Source organism: Haliotis asinina, chromosome 10 (assembly GCF_037392515.1).
Source record: "Haliotis asinina isolate JCU_RB_2024 chromosome 10, JCU_Hal_asi_v2, whole genome shotgun sequence".
Classification (NCBI taxonomy): Eukaryota; Metazoa; Mollusca; class Gastropoda; order Lepetellida; family Haliotidae; genus Haliotis; species Haliotis asinina.
The window spans coordinates 53441235-53447705 of NC_090289.1; positions in this window are offsets into that span (position 1 = coordinate 53441235).

Genomic DNA, 6471 nt, shown 5'->3' on the forward strand with positions numbered 1-6471 from the left:
AAGCACAGTCGCCTTTTATAGCAAGCATGGCCAGTTGAAGGAGCAAGCATACGCACCGAAATCATGCTACTCACAATAAGGTTGACATCCATAAATCTTGCTTTTCTTATGCATTCCACTTCTAAATGCTCTTCAAAAATTTGAAGTGAGTCGCAGTACAACACTGAGTGACAACCCCATTACAGAAGCTTTGTAACAGATAGTAGCAGTGCTAATAAAGTCAGTGTTAATAATGTTTAGCCGGCAGCAACAGTGGTCACATAAGTTGTTTCAAAGGCATTTAGAAGTTCGTCGAATCAAACTAAAAATGCTTTATGGTTCAACTTCTATATCATACAAGGTCACAACGTTTCGAGACAGTTCCTAGTCTCTTCTTCAGGTGACGTATAATATAGAAGTTGAACCATAAATCATTTTAGTTTTAGTTTAACAGCGGTCACGCCTCCACATCAGGCGCAGACTTGCTATCCATGGTCAAATGGTGATTTCACACATGGGCTGGTTTAGATGTTCTGTGAGATAATAATGGACATACTTTCTAGAAACAAATGTCGAGCTGTAATAGTCTTTGTTCCAGAACATTCAATAATACACCCGTCTCCGCGAAATTAATATATAGCATTTTCCACACTACTGTCTACACTGGATACCAGCTTAATAATACCGGTAATTAATTGTTTTTATGAAGTAATACCACGTCTGAAAGGAAGCAACATAATAAGATTACATTATACTTGAAGAAGAAATACTAACATATGTAACAGTGTTCGAAATAAAAAAATCACAGCGTATATAGGAAGCTATCACTTTTCTGTATTCATCCAGGTTCCTTTGAAATCTCTCAAAATCAAGGCCATCACCTGGTTCAGTGGACTTCCACCCGTCACGCCTAAGACCTGGGTTCGATTCCCCACATGCGTACTATGTGTGAAGCCCATTCCTGGTGTCCCCCGCCGTGACGTTACTGGAAGATTGCTAAGAGCGGTGTAAAACCATACTCACTCACTGACCCATTCACAAGATGTTTCCAGTACTCGGACAAAAATTGGCGATCCCAAAGCTAAAACATGGTTAGAAATCGCATTGTAGGCAGACATTAGTCCCAGAAATATCAATTATTATTTAAAACTACATAAAAGTATTTATTCACACAACATATGGAGTCCAGAACAAGCCATAATATATTTTCCCTCCAGTGCGAAGGCAATCTAGACTTCTATTAGCTGGATCTGATTCAATATCACACACATTGTGATGAGAGATCTTGTATCTGGTCACCTGTGAAGATCCGGGTGAAAATTGATCTTCAGTAACCCATGTCGCAAGTGGAGACTAAAGGGATTGGGTGGTCAGGCACAGTGACTTGGTTAACACGTCACATCCCAGTTGCGTAAATCGATGTCCATGGTGTTGATCACTGGATTGTCTGGTCTGGATTATATACAGACCGCCGCTAACAGCTGGAATATTGCTGAGTGATGCGTAAAAACAAACTCACTCAAACGTCATTTACACACATATTTCATAACTTTATTTGCTAAAGTATAGAATGACCTAGTCATCTGCTGAAGTTATAAATGACAGGTTTTGAAATTTCTGTTTCAAACATGAACCTGAACACTGTTGGATGTCATGTTTGTTTCAAACTGATGAATGTTGCAGAGATGCCAAATAAAAAGAAGCAAACAGACATTCAGAAAATAGTGTATCACAAACTCAGTACAGAACACATAGATATACAACACACAGAGCACACGCAATGCACACAACTTAAAGTCATAACATATGCAAACCATATACATCATGAATGTGTAAATATTTTACATTTCTTGAAGCGTTATTGCATAGTTGTGATTTAACTGGCGTCTAGGGAAGAGACTGTGGAGTTCGAACTGCACAAAGTGAGCCATAATAACAAGTTTAACAACAATAAGTTTTGTCATATAATAGGGGTGTTAATAAAGTTTTGAATTAGTTCATATTGTTGTTGTTTCTATTCGTTCAAGTTAGGCTGGTGGAAGCCACAGACGCTCGTGTCATTGTGAGGATTAAAGATGTTTTTTAAAATGTGAAAATTTGGAGATGACCCCCAACTTGAAACGCTGTGAAGCAACAATCCTCGCAATGACATGAGCGCCTATGGTGGAAGCTGGTAGAACTCTATTGTGTTTCAAATTGAAGCTCAGAGCACACAGAACTGGGCCTTCTCAGTCTGTTACCGCACGTCCGAGGGTATTGTGGATTGAACACATACAGAACTCTCGCAGTGTGTTTCTAAATAGGTTCTACATGCTAGTGGTTTCTAAAACCGAACACTCCGATTGCGTTCTAGATCTGTTACAAGAATGGTGTCCTCATAGTGTTCAGAACTAGAACACTTGGGCTTAGAGTGTAGATATATGGTCTGCTAGCAATAGACAATCCAGTGAACAACATTATGAGCATGTTTAAGAATCACCGAGACGTCTAATCATATATAATAAAGAAACAGATATATTATTGCATCGGGTAACATTATCCCGCTTCAGTGCTTCAAGCTGCCCCGGGGCGGTAGGGTAGCCTAGTGGTTAAAGCGTTCGCTCGTCACGCCGAAGACCCTGCTTCGATTCCCCACATGGGTACAATGTGTGAGGGCCATTTTCCGGTGTCCCCCGCCGTGATATTGCTGGAATATTGCTAAAAGCGACGTAAAACTAAACTCACTCACTCACTCAAGCTGCCCATGTTGTGTCATTATGGCCACAGAGCATTTTGTTGCTCTTTCTTTTAGAAGGCAAGCTATCCTGTGCTCTTATTGGTCAGTTCAGTGTTACGTTTCCTCACTAACATCTGAACAATTTTAAGTAAGTCGTCCTTGAGGATTTCTACTAGACGACAAAATCATCTGGTACAGCCGGATCATAACTGATAGACTGTTTCAAAGTCAGCTCAACTTCATTCTTACAAGAAATTGTTGAAATGTAGGGTGTTATTTATGAGCCTATGTTTTAATATACAATTAACAACATTATTGCTCAGGTTATAACTGTGTGATTTGACTGTATAAATGTACGTCAAGATCGGTTTAAGTTCAGTAATGGTAATAGGCATGCTTTATGGTTTTATTAAGTTATGATTTATTATGGTTATATAAAACATAAGTCAGCGAATAAAAGTGTTTGTGTTTGTCATCTTGTGTGGTATACTACCGACAGAAAATAAGGGAACCAAGAAATTGAATGTAGATGACTTTGACTGTGACAGGGTCCGTTATCGTGGCGTATCTCCCAAACGCAACATCCAATGACAATGGAATTTCGCATAATGCATGCCCTACACGTGCAGACAGAAGTTAACTCCTGTAAATGTACTGGAGAAGTCGCAATCACTAATGCAATAGAGATTGACACTTACTGACAGAAATGCCTCCGAGGCAGTATCTCGGTGAAGCAACAAAATGGAGAATTGTGGGGATGATAGAGGGGGGGGGCATCATTATGTGAAGTTGCCCGGCAGATGGGTAAATCAAAAAGTGTAATTTCACGCCTGTGGGATAAGTAGCGTCAAACGGGTGGGGTTGCAACGAGACCTGGGCGTGGTAGACCAAAATCAACGACACCACGACAGGATCGTCTCATTACGTTAATTGCTCTACGCGATAGGTTTAAATCGGCCCCTGCCATCAATAGAGAATTCCGCACACTCACTGGAAGACGCATTTCAACCTCAACCGTTAAGAACCGACTCTATCAAGCTCGTCTGAAAGCAAGACGGCCTTTTAAGGGTGTCACCCTTTCAGCTCACCATAAGCGCCAAAGATTGGCATGGGCTAGGCAGCATCAGGGACGGGCTATGCGCCACTGGCGTACACCATGTTCTCTGATGAGTCAAGGTTTTGCCTACGATTCACAGATGGCAGAAAACGTTGTTGGCGTCGGAGCGGGGAGCGATATGCCAGAGCAGCAATTCTTGACCATGATCGATATGGAGGTGGTAGTCTCGTGGTGTGGGGTTGATTTTTGGATTACACATGACAGACGATCAGATTTGGTCATCATTAACGGAGCCATGACTGGTCAGCGATACGTTGACCAAATATTGCGTGCTGTTGTGGCTCCATTGGCTAGAGTTATCGGCCGAAATTTTGTATTCCAAGATGATAATGCCAGACCACATCGGGCCCGAATTGTCTCCGCTTATCTCCGACAAGAAGGTATCCAGACATTGGCCTGGCCCTCTAAGTCCCCAGACCTGTCCTCAATTGAACATCTCTGGGACGTTCTTGGTCGAAGGGTGTACGCCAGGGACCCAGGACCCGCCAACCTGGCCCAGCTTGGTGCAGCTCTCCAAGAGGAATGGCGGGCAATACCACGGGCAACCATCCGGAAATTGATTAACAGCATGCCATCAAGGTGCCGTGAATGTGTTGCCCAACATGGTGGACACACCAGATATTGAACTTGACGCCTAAAATTGATTTAGTGGATATTTAAAGCAGTTTCAAATTCGCTATTATTTCATTAGTTCCCTTATTTCTTGTCGGTAGTATATAAATGTTGGCCATATTTTCCGCTATCTTTGTCGGCCACGTTCAACATTTATATACATGGTATATGTATTTTTATACCATGTTAAATCAATAAAACGTTTCTGTTTTTTGGACTAGTACATAAATAGGACTAGATTACAGTACAGGTACCGTCGTGCGTTTTGGGCACAGAGATAAATATTTATGATTTCGTTTCTTTTAAAAGTGATATGGCGGTAGGGTGACACATGGTATATTATGGTATTTACATTTGAATACGCTAGTGTTGAACATACATAATGTGTGTATTAACATTTACAAATGGATAATCAGGGCAAGATGTAGTAGATGTTGGCATTATAACCTTTGTGTGTATTTGTATATCATTTGGAAAGTGTGTAAACAAACAGTAATGATTGGTTAGTCAAATTCTAAGCAAGTTTACGTATTTATGTAGCAGGGCAGTGAATGCAACAAAATACCAACACATGCTACAGGTGTGATCCATTGTCCGAAGGAGCCGTTACTAGTCGAAAATTCTCCATGAAACATGTATAGAAACAATGAAACATTAACAGTACACATAATACAGTCATCAATGTATCAATAGTTCATGCTAGTAACTATAGACTAGCAAACATACAATACACAGTAAGTTTACAATCAACTTTTACAAGTGTTACACGATAATTGTTGAGTAGTATTCTATCTGTAATAAGACTATGAACCTTTTACAGCTTGTACTTATGTAATGAATGGGTTGGGGGGTTAACTGATTATACTCAACTTATCACACGTGTTAAGTTATGGATATGGCTAACTGTACAAAACAGCATGGCGCAGACTTTGCAATTATATAAATATATAGAGACATGTTGGACTAACCTAATGTGAAAAGAGTTTTTGTCAACTTTTCTGTGGAATGACTTTGTGCAGACTGAATGCAGGCCGTTAGACAAAGTGTTGGCTTCGCCAATCAGTTGAGCACGTTGTGGCATGGCCCGGTTAAGGGCTTGAAGGCCACATTATCTTAACTATCCCATTGATAAATATATGTACACAGAACAGAAAACACTAAAATAATAAAATCCTGGTCTATACACGTCATCGGTTCTCAGTTGCGCAGATCGACGCTCATGTTGTTGATCACTGGATTGTCTGGTCCAGACTCGATTATTTACAGACCGCCGCCATATAGCAGGAATATTGCTGAGTGCGGCGTAAAACTAACTCACTCACTGACTCTATGTGCCACACACTTCCCCTACCCTTGAAATGACGTCCTCGCCAATGTTCATTCCGGTGACCAAATCCAGTAGTGCATCGGAAAGACGCTTTGGTTCTCCCTTGAGCACCTCCTCTGTTAGAGAACTGAGATAGTTTGCCCGAGTTAACATAAGTGGGTTGTTGCTAAAAGTGCAAACTCGCCTCTGTTTATCCAACTGGGAACTGGGTGGTCCCCGATCTAGTACCGATGTCCTTGTTTGAGGATCTGGTGGCACTGGTGTATCAGCAGCAGGTCACAATCGTTTGTTTCATTTACTATAAGAGCCTACTGTTTCCTTCACCATGTGCAGCCATTTGTTGCACATTACTATCATGTGTTGGACAGACTGTTGTACTTCACTACCGCGTGTTCAGTTTGCTCTACTGTCACGCGTTGCAGTTACATGTTTCACTTTACTACACTTCACTATTATGCGTTGGATATATCAGTGGTCGTTGTACACGATTAATAATATGCATTCACAGACGTGTCTTAGACTATCGGTGGCAATCTATGCGTACTTATTATTCCCTTATACAAATAACTATTATGACAATCTTTTGCTTGTTTTTAATTTCGTATTGTTTTACATCATTTTTCCACTGGAGGCTCAGTGTCAGGTGGACATCTACAGGCTGAACTGGAGATTCTGTGTCTGGTGGGACATCCACAGGCGGAACTGGAGGCTCTGTGTCAG